Raw genomic sequence first — 20,877 nt, 5'->3', positions numbered from 1 at the left:
TGTTTTAATTGTAATGCATGGGGACACAAGGCACAAGAATGTTTTTATGGGATTATTTGCAGAAATTGCAAATACGAAGGTCACAATGAGTATCAATGTAGGAACCCTCCATTCTGTATTTATCATAATATAATCGGACACAGAACTCATGAATGCCGGAATTTTCGGGTACCCCCAGGGCTAAGAGGAAAACCCCCAGACACAGAATAAACCATTTCAGACCTCCCCATATATATACCGATAGGCGGTATTGTGTTAAATATGGGAATGCAAGGGAGATGAAAGAAACTGACAAACTGATAATTACTGTTGGTAAAACTTCTGTAGGACCTCTCATTGCGGGTAAAGTGTTCAATAAGCCTATTCAAATTTTTATTGATACAGGGTCTGTAGTTAATGTAATTACTAGTAAAGTTTTAAACCAGTTGAACCCAGGAGTGAAAATGTTGGAACCAATCCGTTACACATTGCAAGGTGTAACTGGAAATCAGTTAAAAACATTAGGTAAGATTGAGCTAGAAGTTGTCTTGTATACAAATGAACAATTGTACATCCCAGTGATAGTGGTAGAAGAGTCTGTTTTTCCAGGAGATTTATTGATAGGATTTGCAACTATGAGAAAAGAAAACATGGTAATTTGTCCTGCTGACTTAGGAATTTTAGTGAAGTCACAGTTAATCCCATTCTTAAATCAACCAGACTTAAGACCAGTGACAGGAATCAATGAATCCTTAGATAACATTTCTATCCTAGATAGCGTGACCGAGCGGTCCAACCCTACAGAAAGTAAAACAATTTGTGAACCCAACTCAGAAGTTCAGGAAATCCCAGAGATTACTAAATTATCAACCACAGATGCCTTGAGAATTGCGGATTGCGGTTTAACAAGGTCGACATTGTTACATCCCATGTCAATTAATAAGGTTGAAGTGTGTTTGAAAGGAATCAATGTAGACTCTGAAGTAATTACAGTCCCAGAATCAGTTAAACTTAAAGGATTGAAGTGGGACTCAGGGATTTATAAGACAAATAAGAACAGAGTAGAAGTATTAGTAATTAATACTATGAATAAAGAGATAGTTTTAAAGAAAGGTACACAAATAGGATGTATTCAGGTGTGTACTAAACCTATTAAGATTTTAAATGAGAATAGTGAGGAGATAGAATTACCAACTTCATCAATTTGTTCAGTACAAGAAGGCATAGACTTAAGAAATAGATATAAAGAATTATTACAATCAACTAATTGCCCTGAGTTGGATGAAGCTTTATTTGCTTTGCTTATGAAACATAAAAAAGCAATTGCTTTGCCGGGGGACGCCTTAGGCAAAACAACTGTTTTAAAACATCACATTAAGTTAAAACCAGGAACACAACCTATCTACATACCAGCCTACAGAGTTCCACACTCTAAATTAGCTGTAGTAGATAAACTCATCACTGAAATGTTATCACAGGATATTATTGAACATAGTAAAAGTGAGTGGAATTTTCCGTTGATCTTAGTACCAAAGTCTGATGGGACTATGCGACCAGTTATTGATTACAGGGAACTGAATAAGCACACCATTCGTGACAGGTTACCATTACCCATTATCGGTGACATTTTGAGAAGTTTGGGAACTGAGAATAGATATTTTAGTACTATAGATATCAAATCAGCTTTTTGGCAAATAGAATTGCATGAAGATTCAAGAGAGTTCACAGCATTTTCTACTACAACAGGACATTATGAGTTCAAGAGAATGCCATTTGGGTTATGTAATAGTCCATTAACTTACATGAGATTAATGAATACTATTCTAGATGGATTGTTAGGAAACACTGCCAGTGTATTTCTAGATGACATTTTAATAGTTTCTCAGACTGCAGTGGAGCACTTTAAGAAATTAGATTTGATATTCTCAAGACTAGGAGAAGCTGGGTTAAAAGTAAAACTTGAAAAATGTAAGTTCTTGCAAGACAGTGTCATTTACTTAGGACATAAGATAGACAGACACGGGCTGAGTACAGTAAATTCAAAGGTTGACGCTGTCAAGAATTTTCCAGTTCCGACCAATGTAGACAAGGTTAGGAGCTTTTTGGGATTAACAGGATATTATAGAAAATTCATTCAAAGTTATGCTGACATTGCTAATCCACTAAGTTCTTTGTTGAGAAAGGACTCAAAGTTCATATGGGGAACTGCGCAACAGCAAGCTTTTGACAAGTTGAAAGATAAACTCACGAGTTCACCTATTTTAATTTTCCCCGACTATGAAAAAGAATTTATTCTTTGTACTGATGCGTCTGACATAGGGTTAGGAGGCATACTAATGCAAGAGAGAAATGGAACTTTGAAACCCATAGCTTACACATCCAGACTTTGTAATAGTGCGGAGAGAAACTATTCTATAACTGAAAGAGAAACTTTAGCAGTAATTTATTCTTTAGAAAGTTTTAGGGATATGATACTAGGGTATCCCATCAGAGTTTGGACTGATCACACAGCTATTCAGAACTTATTTAAGCATAAGAATCTTAGAGGCAGACTTGCTAGATGGTTTGCGATACTTCAGTGCTATGAAGTTCAATTTGAATATATTCCGGGTAGAAGGAATGTAGCAGATCCACTTTCTAGAAACATTAGTCAACCAATGACTGGGACTGGGTTGATTAATTTTGTTTGTAGTATAGAAGAATTAGTAACTTTAGATGAAGAAATGCTAATAAGAGAACAGAGAGATGATGAGACATGTGATTCAATAATCAAGCATTTGATGAACCCAAGAGGAGATCCTCCAAAGCTACCAAAGGGGTATAAGATAGAGGAATTTCATTTGATTAATGGAACTTTGTATAGGAAAACATTTGTAAATGGGAAAGATATTTCTAGAGGTCAAGTAAATCAGTTGGTTATACCACAAACTCTGGTAAATGAGATATTGAAGTTACTTCATGATAGTGATTGTAGTTCACATCCTGGAAAGGATAAAACTTATAGACAGGCACAACTTAAGTACTTTTGGCTAGGTATGAAGAAAACTATATATGATTATATAGAAAAGTGTGTAAAATGTGTAAAGGTGAAGGGAAATACACCAAAACCTGCTCCTATACTCACCTATCCCATTCCACAGAAACCTTGGGAAAGAGTTCACATGGATACATTGGAATTACCATTATCCGAGAACGGCTTTAAATACCTATTTGTTGCTATTGATTATTTTTCAAGATTTTGTATATTACAACCCATAATCAATAAGAAAGCTGAAACTATTGCTTCCGTAATCTATGATCAGATAATCTGTAATTTTACTACACCTAACATCCTAGTTTCAGATAATGGGACTGAATTTAATAACAAAATCTTGGAAAATCTATGTAATGTGTTCCACATCAAGAAAGTCAATATACTCGTTAACCATCCCCAAAGTAATGGAGTAGTAGAAAGGTTAAACAAAAAGATAATTATATGTCTTAGAACCCCAATAAGTCCTCATAGTGTAACTTGGGATACTTGGATTCCTTGTGTTAAGTGTACCCTGAACAATCAAATTAATGTAGCAACTGGGGATACACCTCATTTTATAATTTTTGGGGAGGACAAAACTCTGCCATATGAAATGTTGACTGCAGAGCAAAAACCCATATATAATATGGATGATTATATATCCAATAGGATAAATACTCTTCAAAGTATTCACCAAAGAGTTAGGAAACATATGCAGGTGTATTCACAAAAGATGAAGGAACAACAACACAAAGTAGCTCATAAACTAGAACTGAAAATTGGAGAATTAGTAATGGTCAAAGTAACCTCACCCAATAATAAACTTTCACCAAGGTACACTGGTCCATATAGGGTAATTGATTCTGCAGGTGGAAACAAGTTTAAACTTAAACATTTAGAATCAAGAGAAGAATTGATAGGACATTTAGATGACATAAGGAAAATTAGCTTGCAGATCTATGAAGATGATTATAGTAATACTTTGTGCATAAATATTAATAACCCTGGAGAATATGGAGAATATTATAATGATATTTTTCAAGAGTTGAACATTAATCTTGATGTATTTTACAGATAGTATTGACCATTTGTATGTATTTGGGATGGGAGACCTAAACAACTGGAACTTGGTGTCAAGCAGATACATGGAAATCTAAAACCTAGGATCTGCTGTGGTCAGACTTGGAATCTTAAGGACTTAAGGACCTCTCATCTGAGTACACACATGAGTATTGTGACCATTTTAAAGTAATAAGACTGTCTTTGAAAATGAAGTGTGTTGGAAATAATATTGAACAAGAAGAGACACTCGAACTCTAGATTAGTGTGTTTTGAAAAGATGATAAACCATTCAGAATTTAAAATTAGTGCTCATAGTGAATTTTCTAATCAATTACATCCTTTCTGTAGACAATCTAAGAGAAAGCATGATCTCTTTTGCGTTCCGAGAGGCTTCGCATGAACTCTCTGGTTAGGAATATGTCTGTTATGAACAATTGTCATTACCAACAAATTTTGGTAGACCAGATCCCTCATTGTAACATACAAGGATCTCATTACCTGTTTTTCCCTAACAAGACAAAGGTATCAATAAATTGTCCCGGGTTGAGTCCTAAATTGGATTTGGTTGAAGGTCTTGTCTCTATTCAAGATAACTGCGAATTGCATGCAGACACTATTTCCACCATTTCTAATACCCTTAATACAATGCATTTAACCGATGACACCTACATTTCAACCTTCAACTTCACATTGCCTGAAAACTCTCCTCCCTTGAAAATTAAGAGAAGACCATTGTCAAGATCTCCCTCAAATGATTTACATATGCTACCAATCCTTATCATACCCTTACTTTCAGTGTTAGTGGCAGCACTGATTGCATTTGTTGTATTCCGGAGATTGGCTCTGTCAAAGCAAATCAACCATGTAACCGCTTAATTCAATACCTTATATATATATATATATTGAGATGCATGTTATTCACATTTATAGGTATTATGTTTATGTATTATTCCCAATTTATTGCATGAATGATGTATTTTGGAGGGTAGATTAACAATTACGCAAGGGTAGATTAGCTTATTCTAGAAATATATTAGCAAGCCCTGTAAGAGGGAAATAAGAAATTGGTCGGGACGACCAAGGGTAGCTGCCGAGCCCTGTAAGAGGCCGGTAGTTGTACGAATGGAAATGAGCCAGCCTGCTCGCCTGTTGTTTTGAAAACATGAGGTGACGCTATGTCTATGTAAACACACCGACGGTGGTGACTGTTTTATAATCGATGTTGTAATCAAAACTCTGTAAGCGCAGGTTAGCTTCGTTTGACTAATGCTGAGGTAAACAATATCGCTAGTGGCATTGTAATGGCTTTCCGAGAGGTGCAAGGTGGAGAAGGAGGAAAAAACTATTGGTGCATGAATTCAAAGTCACGCCCATAAGGAGTGACATTTATTTGAGAAGTCACCGGAGATTGGTTTAGAAAAATTAGTGACGTCAGACGAAGGTAGCTTAGCGTAGGATACGGGATCTCGTCAGAGGGTGTGGAGAGAGGATCGAGAGAGGATCAGGAGACGATGTAGAGACGAGAGAAAGAGATCCCGAGTGTAAGCAGAAGGTGAAATTACAGTGAAAGAAGAAAGAAAATTCACCACCCTTTTATTAACCCAAAGGACGAGAGAACTAGGCACGGGGCCTAGAAAATAGTGAGACTACAGGAAAAAGAAGGCAAGGGGCCTTGAGACGAGTGATATTACAAGTCAAATATAAGTGACAGTGGTGACAAGGGGTGGTGAAACTCTGTTTCTAATCCGATAATTATATGCATCATGTCCTATACTGTTGGGTGGTAGTGGACCTTTTAATTTCGCTTCTACAATTCCCATTATATCCGGTTCTTTTTCCTTCAGATAATCATTCAGCTCATTCAATCCTGTTATTAATCCATCTATATTTGTATAAGACACTCTTAGATTTCTGCCACTTCCATTGTATTTTCTGTTTCCTTTTTGTTTTCCTCTAGTATGTCGTATTACCTTACTTTCATATTCACTACTCTCCAATAGAATTTCTCTTTCTCTGACTCTGTTCTGTTCTCGTTATTTCCTTAGCTTCATGTCTTTTCATTTTTTTCCTCCTCTTTCCTCTTTATTCATTTCTCTTTTTATCCATACCTTATTATATTGTTCATTTGCTGCTAGTTTCCCTGTTTTTGCTAAGATATTCTCTGCCGTCATTTGTGACCTGAATTTAATCTTAATTGGTCTGGTCTTATCTGCACAATACTTTCATAGTCTATACATCTCTTCAATTTGTTTCATGATTTCAGGTTCATCTTCCTGAACTATTTCTAGTAAGCTGCTTACTTTTTCTTTTCCTCATTGATTCCTGTGGTTCATTTAGGTTATGTTTCTCTGCCATTCGTAATATAATTATACATTTCTTTTTATCTGCTAAGTCTCTTACTATATTCTCCTTCTGTCTCATCACTTTAATAACTGAGTCTTCAGTTTGTTCTTTCATTTGGTGTTTTATTATGTCAGTAAATGCAACTTTACTATTTTCTTGGATTTTATTCCAGCCCTGTACTTCTTTTACTATGGCCTCTTTATTGTCTTTATTATTCCTCTTTAATTCCTCATTCTCTTCTTTTAACTTTCTTTTTAATTCTTCTATTTCTTTAGTTAAGTTTTTGTTCACTTTCTCAAGTTCTTCCAGTTTTTCAACTCTGCGCAATCTTTGCTACGTTACCGAACTTATTCTCCTAATGTTCAGTCATTTTTTCATGTTTTTCCTCTAGTCTTGCTAATCGGGGGAGGTTGGTATCCGCCGCCCCCCCCCCCTCATTAAATCCCTGGAAATTATTATCCTCACCTTCCATTGTGCTGCTCTTATCTATATTTCTAATCTTTACATTTTTGTTAATCCCTTCACCAAAATCATCGGTCCTTCTCTTGTTTACAAGAAGCCTGGCCGCCTGGACCAAGTCCTCCCCTTCTTCATTTCCCTCAGTAATCCCTCCCTTCCCCTTTTTCCTCACTTTCCCACTACACCATGAGCTTACCCCTTTCCTGTAAATACAACAAGGTACTTCCTTTGCATTGAGATCCACGAAAATTTTACTTTTTCTTCAGAACTCCAATCTTCACCGTCCATCCGACGAAAGTGTGCGTATTTACCTAGTTATATTTTACGGAGTTTGGGAGAGTATGTGATAGAAGAAAGCTAAAAATAAATGTGGGTAAAAGTAAGGTGATGAGATGTACAAGGGGTGAAAGTGGCAGTAGACTGGAAGTGAACATTAAGGGAGAGCGACTGGAGGAAGTGGATAGTTTTAGATACTTGGGTGCAAGTGTAGCAGGAAAAGGTGGAGTGAAGGTGGAGGTAGAATGTAGATTGAGAGAAGCGAGTAAATGCCTTGGTGGATTAAAGAGTGTAATGAGGAATAGACATTTAGGAATGGATGCGAAGAGGAGACTGTATGAAGGAGTGATTGTCCCAACAGCACTGTATGGGCCAGAATCGTGGAACATAAGACAGGAAGAGAGGAGGAGTTTGAATGTGTTTGAGATGAGGTGTCTGAGAAGTATGGTTGGGGTTACTAGGCTGGATAGAGTGAGAAATGAGGAGGTGAGGAGGAGAACAGGGGTGAAAAAGGATTTGGGAGATAGGGTTGATGAAAGAATATTAGGATGGTTTGGACACATGGAAAGAATGAGTGAAGAAAGACTAGTAAAAGAGGTATGGAAGGCAGATGTGGAGGGAGTGAACATGAGGGGACGTCCTAGGATGAGGTGGATGGATGGGGTGAAGGGGGCTTTGGGGAAGAGGGGAATGTCTGTTGAGGAAGGAAGGGAGAGGACGGAAGACAGAGGTGAGTGGAGAATGGTTGTATATGGATGATGTAACTGCATGAGGAGAAATGGGCGAGGGGGGGGTAGTATGTGTGAGTAAATTTTGACGCAGCCGAAGGGATTTCTCCCCGTCCTCGCCTTATATGCAAAGGGGGACGGAGAGGGGGGGTCGCCGATTAAATGAAGCGGCCTTGCTGTGGATGTGCTGTGTCTTGCGACACTGCTTCTGACCCAGGGCGGTGAGCAAGGTGCAGGGATGACCCGTCATCCAGGAGGTGCTCAGATGAGAGGGAGGGTGGGAGGGGTGTAGAGTGTATTTAGGGATGGAATGGGTGGGAGTGTGTTTATGCCTTTCCCTTTTTGGCTGCCTCCCTTGGAAGGGGGAAAAAGCCTTGGTATATGTATGTATGTATATTTTACGGGAAGTGGAGCTATGCTCGTGGTGTCCCGTCTTCATATCTCATTTTATTAAACTATTTTCAAATTCATTTATTGTTTTTGCACACACCACTTTCTCATCTAACTTGTTCCAACTGTCTATTACTCTGTGAGGAAAGCTGTTCTTTTTCAAATGTCTTCTATAGTTGTCTTTCTTGATTTTCTTTCCGTGTCCTTTTGTATTTCTATCATCCCATTTTATTAGATTCTCTCTATCAATAATTTCTATGCCTTTCATGATTCTGTATTTACCAAGTTGTATAAGGGGAGCTATGCTCGTGGTGTCCTGTCTTCATATCTCATTTTATCTAAACTATTTTTAAATTCATGTATTGTTTTTGCACACACTACTTTCTCATCTAATTTGTTCCAACTGTCTATTACTCTGTGAGGAAAGCTGTTCTTTTTCAGATCTCTTCTATAGCTGTCTTTCTTGATTTTCTTTCCGTGTCCTCTTGTATTTCTATCATCCCATGTTATTAGATTCTCTCTATCAATAATTTCCATGCCTTTCATGATTCTGTAAATAGCTATCAAATCTCCTCTCTCTCTTCTTTGCTCTAGTATCTGTAGTTCAAGTTTTGCCATTCTCTCTTCATATGATAGTTTTGAGAGTGTTGGTGCCAGTTTTGTAATTGCTCTTTGTATTCTTTCAAGTTTTTTTTTATACATTTTTTTTGTACTTGGTGACCACATCGTTGCTTCATATTCCAATCTTGGTCTTATCAGAGTGATTAGAATTTTCTTCACCATTTCTTCATCCAGGTATGTAAATGCCACTTTGATTGTTCTTATCAAATTGCAAGTTTCTCCAAAAATCTTATCTATATGTTTCTCAGGTGACATATTATTCATAACAATGACTCCCAGGTCCTTCTCATTTTCTACTTTTTTTATTCCTTCTCCCAATTTATATGATCCTGTTATTCTGTTTTTGCTTTTTCCAAATTCCATTATACTACACTTTTTGGTGTTGAACTCCGTCTCCCACTTCCTACTCCATTCCCATACTTTATTTAGATCACTCTGTAGTGACTCACAATCTTCTTCCGTGTTCACTTTTTTTAAAAGTTTTGCATCACCTGCAAAGAAGCTCATATAACTTTAAATTTCTTCATCCATATTATTAATACATATATTGCAAACATTATTGGGGCCAGAACTGTTCCTTGTGGAACACCACTTATTACTTCATACCAATTTGAGTGTTCGTCTCTTATCACTACTCTCATTTTTCTTCCTTGCAAAGTCTTCCATCCATTTAAGCAGTTTGACCTGTATTCCTCCTTCAGTTTCTAATTTCTTAAGCAACTTCCTATGTGGTATTTTGTCAGAAGATTTTTTTAGGTCTAGAAATGCACAATCAGCCCATCCATCTCTTGTATCATATCTATTAGCCTTGAATAGAAACATATTAAATTGGTGACGCATGATCGTCCTTGTCTGAATCCAAATTGCCTTGGATTTAGCACGTTGTTGTTGTTGTTTTTCTAAATATTTTACCCATCTGCTTTTGGCAATTCTTTCACAAATTTTTGCTATTGTACTTGTTAGAGAGACTGGTCTATAGTTGGTAGGGTCTTCTTTATTTCCCCCTTTATATATAGGTACTATATTTGCTTTTTTCCAATCTTCTGGAACTTTTCCTTTTTTCAAGGCACTGTTTATAATGCTATGTATTTTGTCTGCCAGTTCATTCCTGCATTCTTTCAATATCCAGTTTGCTATTTGGTCCATGCGATTTTCTGACATCAAGATTACTCAAGTGTTTCATTATTTCATTCTTTGTTACTTCTATTTCTTTCATAGGAGGGACTTTCTCTTTCCATTCGATCTCTTCAGGTTATATGTTCTCCCTTGTAAACACCGATTTAAAATGCTTGTTCATAATTTCCACCATTTCTATTTCCTCTGTGTATTCAACTCCTCTTTGTCTTAATTTCCCCGAGTCTTGTTTGTTTTTCAGTTTGTTGTTTACAAATCTATAAAACAATTTTGGTTGATCTTTACATTTTTCTGACATCTTTTTCATATTTTCTCTTCTCTCTGCATGCTTGTACATATTAATTTCTATAACAAGTATATAGTTTCCATTTTTCAGGCTTTTTGTTTTTCTTCAATTTGGTCCAAGCTTTGTCTCTTTTGTCTTTTAACTCCCTACAATTTTTGTTGTACCAGCACTTTACATGTTATTTTTCTTGTTTTTGTCTTGGGACATACTTTTCCACTCTTTTTTTTTTATAAGTTTTTGTCACAATATCCCATTTCTCTTCCACTGTGGTTTCTTCTTTGTATATTCCTTCCCAGTTTTCTTTTTGAAAGAATTCTCTTATTTTATCAAAGTTTGTTTTTTCATATATCATTCTTCCTTTTCTATATTGTTCATTTCTTTTCATGTATTTTTCTTCATTTAGTTCCAGTTCAATCAATACGTGGTCACTTTTACTTATTGGTGTTTTATATTAAATATTTTCCACTATTCTAGTTTCAGATGTGATTATTAGGTCTAGTCTCGATGGTTCTTCTTCATTTCTATATCTAGTGTTCGCCTGTATCCACTGTGTCATTGTATGGTCACTAATCATCTTGAGTAGAACATTTCCCCATGAGCCGTCTCTACCCTTTACTGTCATCTCTTCCCAGCAGACTTCTTTGCAATTAAAGTCTCCCATAATAACTATTCTTCCTCCATCTTCCATTATCTTAATGTTATCCTTGTGTTCTCTAACATACTTTTATGCTCTCTACCCACAAGGCTGTTTTTGGAGGCACATAATCTATCACAAACTTTCTGCTCTTCTTATCTCCGTCTTCCACTTTGATCATAATCATCTCTACTGTATTCATTCCATATTCACCTCGGATCTGCTGCAGCCTCTGTTCGAGACAGCCAGACACCACCCTACGGCAGTGAGCTCAGAGCTCATTATTTGCCGATCTCTGGGTAGGTCTGAGACCACTCACACACCACACACCGGGACAGCAAGGTCACAACTCCTTGACTAACATCCCGTACCTACTCACTGCTAGGTGAACAGGGGCTACACGTGATAGGAGACAAACCCAACTTATCTCCGCCCGGCCGGGGAATCACTTTACGTTTATATCCTTCTTAGTCAGGAACATAACTCCACACCCTTGTTTTGTCTCTCTGTTTCTAATCCAATAATTATATGCATCATGTCCTATACTGTTGGGTGGTAATGGACCTTTTAATTTCGCTTCTACAATTCCCATTATATCCGGTTCTTTTTCCTTCAGATAATCATTCAGCTCATTCAATCCTGTTATTAATCCATCTATATTTGAGTAAGACACTCTTAGTTTTCTGCCACTTCCATTGTATTTTCTGTTTCCCTTTTGTTTTTCTCTAGTATGTCGTATTTCCTTACTTTCATATTCACTACTCTCCAATAGAGCTTTTCTTTTTCTGACTCTGTTCTCATCTCGTTTTTTTCCTTAGCTTCATGTCTTTTTATTTTTTCCTCCTCTCTTTCCTCTTTATTCATTTCTCTTTTTATCCATACCTTTTCATATTGTTCACTTGCTGCTAGTTTCCCTGTTTTTGTTAAGATATTCTCTGCCGTCGTTTGTGACCTGAATTTAATCTTAATTGGTCTGGTCTTATCTGCACTATGTCGTGGCAAACCGCGACAGAATAAAAGAGGAAAAAGACAAAAAAATGGTTGTATATATATATATATATATATATATATATATATAAATATATATATATATATATGTATATATATATATATATATATATATATATATATATATATATATATATATATATATATATATAGAGAGAGAGAGAGAGAGAGAGAGAGAGAGAGAGAGAGAGAGAGATAATTCAATTCAGATGCTACAGATTACCACACACTTTCTGGAGGAAGCAATCAATTTTCCCGCTACTCCTTGATTTCTAATGATCCAAACCAAAGGATGAGGAGTTGTACTGTTCTGCCGGTTAGTCGTCTGGTTCAACATGGGACATGTGGGTATGTGGGTCCTAGTCCGCTTTCCATTCTTGGTTGAAAGGAAACTCGACCTTCTGTACTGCCTTTATTCTTCGAATATTCTTCCAAAAGCTTCCCAGACCGGGGAAGGGAGGGAATTGAGAACTTGCGTCCCATCCGGTCTTCCAGACCGGTTCACTGGTTTCCAAGATCAGTCCGAGACTAGTTCTGGTTTCCCAGACTGCTTCCCTTTTAAAATGGGACAAATTGAAGACACCATTAATAGTTTGTTAGGCTGTCTGTCAGTGTTTACTTGACAGCTCTTTCTCAGACCACGTGTGTGCAAATACATTGAAAACGTTTTTGATCCCTTCTTTCCGATAGAGAGTAGAAATATAAGTGACATAGTAATAATTTTACATATGTTTGTTGACGAATACAGTCCTTTTTATGGATTTCATTACAATTAATTTTAATTATTACAATAGTAATATAAAGATATTAGAGCTGGATGATGAATCAATTTCTAAGTATATCCAAAATTATTAGAGGGATAGCTTATCACTCTGACAACTATATTTTCCGAGTCTATACATCCCTTCAATTTGTTTCATGATTTCAGGTTCATCTTCCTGAACTAATTCTAGTAAACTGCTTACTTTTTCTTTTTCCTCGTTGATTCTTGAAGTTCTATCTAAGTTATGTTTCTCTTCCATTCCTAATATAATTATACTTTTTTTTTTTTTTTTTTTTTTTTTGTCTGCTAAGTCTCTTACTATATTCTCCTTCTGTCTCATCACTTTGATAACTGAGTCTTCAGTTTGTTCTTTCATTTGCTGTTTATGTTAGTCAATGCAACTTTACTGTTTTCCTGGATTTTTTTCCAACCCTCTGCTTCTTTTGCTATGGCCTCTTTGTTGTCTTTCTTATTCCTCTTTAATTCTTTATTCTCCTCTTTTACTTCTTTTAACTGTCTTTTTAATTCTTCTATTTCATTAGTTAAATTTTTGTTCGCCTTCTCTAGTTCTTCCAAATTTTCAACTCTTTGCGCAATTTTGGCTACGTTACCGAGCCTGTTTTCCCAATGTTCGGTCATCTTATCAAGTTTCTCCTCTAGTCTTACCAATCGGGGGAGGTTGGTATCCCCCCCCCACCCTCGTTAAATCCTTGGAAACTACTATCATCACCTTCCACTGTGCTACTCTTATCTATACTTCTAATCTTTACATTTTTGTTGATCCCGTCGTCACCAAAATCATTATTGTCGGTCCGCCTCTTGTTTACAAGACGCCTGGCCTCCTGGACCATGTCCCTCTCTTCCTCATTTCCTTCAATAATCCCTTCCCTATCACCCCCCCCCCCGCTACTCCACGAGCACTCCCCTTCCCTATAAATACAATATGGCACTTTCTGGACGTTGAGATCCACGTACATTTTCCTTTTTCTTCGGTACACCAATTCTCGCCGTCCATTCGACGATAGTGTGTGTGTGTTTTTCAAAGGTGTGGTCGTTTGTGATCTCAAAATCATCTGGGTATGAAACATGGCAAAAGTAGCCTCATGGTGGCAGAGCCCATTTTTCTTTAGTTGTTGGCGCAGCGCCATCTATTTACTTTGTTGGTCCCTTCCTCGATGATTGGGGGGGGGGGGGATTAAGCAGACACTTGGAATTGTGCATTCCTGGAGAAAGTATAGGGTTTGTTGTTGTTCTGTTGTAGGAGCGTGTCTTTTCATCTAAAGTGGAGTTTCAACTGTCATTGAACTAGAAGGCAGACGTCAAGAGAAAAGTTAAACTGAACAATAAGTAATACAGTTTTAACTTTATTTCTTATAACGGGGTATCACCCGTCTGGGGTAGTGGCTGCTTGTTATTGTGGCAAAGTAGCATGCAGTTGGTACTTTAGGGTCTATATGGGGCGCCCCTACGGACCAAAGCCACACATTATTTTGTCTATGATAGAGGAAAACTCTGTTCATAGAGAATTGATGACACTTTTATACTACGACTGTCCCTCCGTTATGCTGTCCCCCAACCCCTTCTTGCTGTCCTGTACCATTTCTCTGAGTATTCTCTTTCTGTGATGGGGGAAAAGAATGCTGCCACCAAGTTTTCCCACTTGGATCGTAAGAGGCGAGAAGAAAGGGACGGGGATTGGGACTAGGCATCCTTCTCCTTGTAGCCCCACAGGGCACATTTCCTAAAAATAAAAGTGAAGGCATAAGAGGGTCTGGAAGGCCTCGGACCAGCACCCTAAGGTTTGGGTCTTTTAATGTGCGTGGATGTGGTACAGATGAGAGTAAAAGGGAAGAGATAGGTAGTATGTTTGTGAGAAGAAAGATGGATGTGTTGGCTTTGAGTGAAACTAAGTTGAAAGGGAAGGGCGAGTGTAAGTGGGAGGTTATTAGGAGTGAAGAGAGGGCGAGGGAGGGAAGGGGTGGCTATTCTTGTAAGTGAGGAGATAGGTAAACAGATGGTGGAATGAAAGGAGGTTTCCTCAAGGATAATGTGGATGAAGGTGAAACTGGGAAAGTAGATGTGGGTCTTTGTAAGTGCATATGGGCCTGGCAGTGAGAAGAGTGTAGAAGAAAGGCCTTTTGGATAGATTTAAATGACTGCATAGAGGGTTTAGGAAGAAATGTCAATGAAATAGTAATGGGAGACCTTAATGCTAGGGTAGGAAATGGTCCAATTGATGGAGTGGTTGGGAAATGTGGAGTTCCAGGAAAGAATCGTAGTGGAGAGTTGATGGTGGAAATGTGTCTAGTGAGTTGATGATAGCAAATACAGTGTTTCGGAAGAAAGTCAAGCATAAGTACACATGGGAGAGGGTGGTAGAGGGAAGGGTGGTAGATAGAGCGCTAATGGATTATGTAGTGGTAAATAGGATTATGATAGGAAGAGTTAAGGATGTACATGTGCTAAGGGGAGAGGGTGGGGGAATATCAGATCATTTTTTGGTGGAAGGAAAGTTGAGAGTGGAGGATAGATGGAGAAAGAGGAAAGGGACAAAAGGTAGGGAGATGCTTAGAGTGAACTCTTTGAATGAAAAGGAGAAGGAGTACGGAAAGAAGCTGAAGGAGGAGTGGGAGGTAGTAAAGGATAGAGTAGAGCTGGGTGTGAAGGAGGAATGGGGATGGTTCAAGGAGGGAGTCATAAAGTGTGCAAGGATGGTGTGTGGAACAAGAAGGACAGGGGGAAATAGAAGGAAGGGTAGTGAATGGTGGGATGAGGAAACAAAGAAACTTACTCGATTTATTGATCACTAGCCGCGAAAGCATGGCAACTGATGTAGAAGTCGGTGAATCTGTTGCAAATAGCGATCACAACTTAGTCAGATTCAAACTCTTAAACAATTTTAGAATAGATACTTGTGCTTCTAAAATACCCGATTTCAGTAAAGCTCAGTTCATAGAACTACGTCAGGAGCTTCAGCTTACAGATTGGGAGGAAAAATTAAACGAAAGGCCTGTAGATCAGATGTGGGAAATATTTCAAAATACGCTCACTAAGATGATTCAAACTTACATTCCTTTTAAGGACAGACGTCCCCCAAATCAGGCTCGCCCAAAGTGGCTCGACAAAGAAACTGAAAAAAGTATTGCTAAAAAGAGACAGGCTTATAATAAATATAAGTGCTCGGGTGCATCTAATGACTATGAAAGTTATGTATCAATACAGAGAGATTTAAAAAAGACAATAAGAAAAAGAAAACGACAATACGAAATGAACATCGCTGAGAAATCCAAAGAGAATCCCAAAGAATTCTATAGTTACATTAGAGATAAAAAGGTTGTTAGGAATCACATTGGTCCACTATTATCTGCTGACGGTCAACTTGAATATTCAAATGAAGGAATGTGTAATCTCTTAAACAATTATTTTAGTTCGGTATTCGTAAACGAAACACCTCAAAGTGAATTCCAAACTGAAACCTGTGAAAAGTCTGGGGTAAACTTACTCACTACGGTAAATATAACAAAAGAAACAATTAAAAGGTGTATAGACAAACTCAAAGTTAATAAAACACCAGGGCCTGAAAGTTGGCATCCAAGAATCTTAAAGGAAATGAAAAATGAGATTGTTGTTCCATTAGAAATTATTTTCAAGAAATCCGTCATATCCGGAGATGTCCCAAGAGAATGGAAGCTAGCTAACGTTACTCCCATATTCAAAAAAGGTGACAAAAAGAAACCAAATAACTATAGGCCTATTAGTTTGACTTCGATCGTAGGAAAAATAATGGAAACTATCATCAGAGATGTTATCGAATATCATTTAGAAAGTAACCGTTTGATAAATGATAACCAACATGGTTTCAGACGGAAACGTTCTTGCGTGACTAACTTACTCGAATTCTACAACACAGTTGTCTCGAATTATGACAAAAGAAACAATATAGATTTAATATATCTAGACTTTACAAAAGCTTTTGATACCGTCCCACACGAAAGACTACTTACTAAATTAGCTTTGCATGGAATAAGTGGTAGCCTATTAGGTTGGACTAGTAATTGGTTGAAAGGTCGAAAACAGAGAGTTGTTTTAAATGGAAAAACTTCTGGATGGAAAAGTGTTGCAAGTGGAGTTCCTCAGGGTTCCGTTCTTGGGCCACTTCTATTCATAGTATATATAAATGATATAGACCATGGACTAAAATCTACTGTTTCCAAATTTGCTGATGATACAAAACTGTGCGGAGTGGCAAATGATCACTCAAACCAATTAGATATTCAAGAAGATTTAGATCAATTACAGCAATGGTCTGAAAAGTGGCTAATGAAATTTAACACAAGTAAATGCAAGGTAATGCACATAGGTAAAAATAACAGCAATTACGATTACAAGTTATTTGGAAATTCGTTAACAAAAGTGGATAGTGAAAAAGATCTCTGCGTAATTATCAGTAACGACCTCAAATCATCCAAGCAGTGTATTTCAGCCTCTGAGAAAGCAAATAAGATTCTGGGATTGATTGCGCGATCTTTTGATTTCAAAAGTCCATCACTCATTAACAAGCTATATAAATCGTTAGTTCGTCCACATTTGGAATATGCTGTTTCCGTATGGTCACCGAATCTCATTAAAGACATTGACAGACTGGAAAAAGTACAACGGCGAGCCACAAAACTGATTCCAAATATCAAAAATAAATTATACGAAAATCGACTTAAGCACATGAATCTGTTTTCCCTAAAAAAGCGTAGACTCAGAGGTGACTTGATACAGGTCTTTAAGATTTTAAAGGGAATTGACAACATCAAAAGTGACAAAATTTTCACATTGAATGAGAATCAGACAAGAAACAATGGTCTCAAACTGTCCGGAAATAGATTCAATTTGGAAGTATGTAGAAACAACTTTGCCAACCGTGTAGTTAATGAATGGAATAAACTTCCTGCACAGGTAGTGCAATGTAGTTCAGTTCGAAGCTTTAAGAATCATTTAGATAAATACCTAAGTAAGATGCTGTAATTATTATAATTTGTTATATTATTTGTTTTTGTTTTGTTATAATTTGTCTGTCTGATTTTCATTTATTATTAGTTATATGTCAATTTATTATCATTTACTATTTACCTGTTTGTTTGTATTTCTTCTATACCAATGCATTTATTTATGCATTACGACCTAGATACGGATCAAAAGGTCTCCTGTCGGCATGCTTTGCCTTTGTAATCCTTTGTAGAAGGTTGTAGAAGAGAAAAAGCGAGCATTTACAGTTTGGTTACAAAATAGGACAAGGGAGTCATATGAGAGATACAAAGAAAAGAAAAGAGAAGTAAAGCAAAAGGTAAAGGAGGCGAAGAGGAGAGCAGATGTGAAGTGGGGTAAGAGTATGACAGAAAATTTTGAAAGTAATAAAAAGATGTTTTGGAAAGAAATTAAGAGAGGAAGAGGAGGCGAATCAAGTAGGGAAGAAAAGGTTAAAGGTGCAGATGGAGAAATGATAATGGAAGAGAAGGTAGTAAGGGGAAGATGGGCAGAATATTTTAGGGAATTGCTAAATGTGAAGGAGGATAGGGAGGGAAAGATAGCTGCAGTGGGAAATGTGAAGAAAATGAGAGTGAGGAGAATGAAGGAGAAATAAGGAAGGATGAGGTGAAGGCAGTTAAGATGATGAAAGAAGGTAAGGCACCTGGTCTGGATGGATGTCATGCAGAATGTCTGAAAAAGGGAGGTACCATGATGGTGGACTGGTTGGTGAGGTTATTTAATGTTTGCTGGAGAGAGGGTAGAGTACCGGAGGACTGGAGGAGTGCCTGTATAGTTCCTCTTTACAAGGGAAAAGGGGACAAGTGTGAATGTAGTAGTTTCAGAGGGATTAGCTTGTTAAGTGTAGTTGGGAAGGCTTATGGGAGGATCTTGAGAGGATTAGGAGAGGAACAGAAGGAGTAATTGGTGAGGAACAGTGTGGATTTAGGACAGGTAGAGGTTGTGTAGATCAGATCTTTCTGGTAAGACAGATATGTGAGAAAGCTATAGGAAAGGGGAAGGATGTTTTTTGGGCTTTTATGGATCTGGAAAAGGCTTATGATAGGGTAGACAGAAAGGCACTGTGGGAGGTTATGCAGAGGAAAGCTTTTGGGAGCTGTCAAGAGTTTTTATGAGAGTAGTAGAGCTTGTGTCAGGATTAGAAATGGAGAGAATGAGTGGTTCGAGGTAAAGGTGGGACTGCGTCAAGGATGCGTTATGTCGCCCTAGCTGTTTAACTTATACATGGATGGGGTGGTGCGAGAGGTGAATGCAAGGGTAGTGGATCAGGGATTGGAGATGGTTAAAGAAAATGGAGAAAAGTGGGAGGTGAGCCAACTGTTGTTTGTGGACAACACTGCGCTTGTGGCAAGATCGGAGGGATTGAGGAAGTTGGTGGCAGAGTTTGGGAGAGTATGTGATAGAAGAAAGCTAAAGATAAATGTGGGTAAAAGTAAGGTGATGAGATGTACAAGGTGTGAAAGTGGCAGTAGACTGGAGGTGAACATTAAGGGAGAGCAAATTGAGGAAGTGGATAGTTTTAGATACTTGGGTGCAAATGTGGCAGGAAAAGGTGGAGTGAAGGTGGAGGTAGAATGTAGATTAAGAGAAGCAAGTAAATGCCTTGGTGGATTCAAGAGTGTAATGAGGAATAGACATTTGGGAATGGATGCTAAGAGGAGACTGTATGAAGGAGTGATTGTGCCAACAGCACTGTATGGGGCACAAACATGGAACATAAGAGAAGAGAGAAGGAGTTTGAATGTGTTTGAGATGAGGTGTCTGAGAAGTATGATGGGGGTTACTAGGCTAGATTGGGTGAGAAATGAGGTGAGAAGAACAGGGGTGGAAAGGGAGCTGGGAGATAGGGTCGATGAAAGAATATTAGGATGGTTTGGACACATGGAAAGAATGAGTGAAGAAAGACTAGTAAAAGAGGTATGGAAGGCAGATGTGGAGGGAGTGAACATGAGGGGACGTCCTAGGATGAGATGGATGGATGGGGTGAAGGGGGCTTTGTGGAAGAGGGGAATGTCTGTTGAGGAAGGACGGGAGAGAACGGAAGACAGGGGTGAATGGAGAATGGTTGTATATGGATGATGTTGTGATTGCATGAGGAGGAATGGGTGGGAGGGTGGGGTAATGTGTGTGAGCAAAATTTGATGCAGCCCATAGGGATTTCTCTCCGTCCTCTCCTTTTATGCAAGGGGAGACGGGGAGGAGGGGTCGCCGATTTAATGAAGCAGCCTTGCTGTGGATGTGCTGTGTCTTGCAACACTGCTTCTGACCCAGGGCAGTGGGCAAGGTGCAGGGATGACCCTTTATCCAGGAGGTGCTCAGATAAGAGGGAGGGTGGGAGGGGTGTGGTGTATTTAGGGATGAAATGGGTGGGAGTGATTTTATGTCTTTCCCTTTTTGGCTATCTCCCTTGTAAGGGGGAAAAAGCCTTGGTATATGTATCATTGAATCATCATACATCAGGCAGCTGATGCTGCCTGTAATAATTCGACTTGTACTGAAGAGATATCATGGCCATTAATTTTCTAGCATATTTAATTTGCTGAAAACAGTTACTGAACACAGTAAGGCAGTTATAGGTTTTACTCAATCTGCATCAAGCCAAACTCTGTGCTTTTCCATATCTCTTCATTATCATATGAATAATTTGATGACAAAGAGAAGTATGTACATTCTACAGTCCAGAACTCTGAATCTTTCTTTACTATGGTGTACCAGTGTATTATTTTTTTTTAAGTGTCGATAGTAGTATTGCCATGGTCATTGTGAGGGTCGTCAGCATTAATAGTCATTGGGATTGGTGTTGGAGAACCCACTCACAAGAAGAAAAGAAGAGGAATATTGTATTATCCATAAGCTAGGAATTTTCATTTTTTGGTTTCCAAGGGCCAAGAGCAACTGCCTACCGGGATTACAAAGGGAGAGTGTTGGCTGCTATGGAAAGGGTTCCTCATCCCCATGGGTATTTTTAAAAGTGCTCCTTCAATTCGAATGTCTGGCCACACCAGAGCTAAGACCTCCCTCCACAACTCATTCCAGCCTTGACACCCAACCATCCAGCATAGGAACCTCATATGGCAGTCCCTCTTGCGGGTGGCACCACTGACTCATACGAGCCGAGCACTGGGAATTTTTTAGTCTACTCCC

This window comes from Oratosquilla oratoria, chromosome 34, assembly GCF_046742065.1.
Source record: "Oratosquilla oratoria isolate Oo_2021 chromosome 34, ASM4674206v1, whole genome shotgun sequence".
Taxonomy (NCBI): Eukaryota; Metazoa; Arthropoda; class Malacostraca; order Stomatopoda; family Squillidae; genus Oratosquilla; species Oratosquilla oratoria.
The sequence above is the reverse complement of the archived record's forward strand: the minus strand, read 5'-3'. Positions refer to the sequence as shown.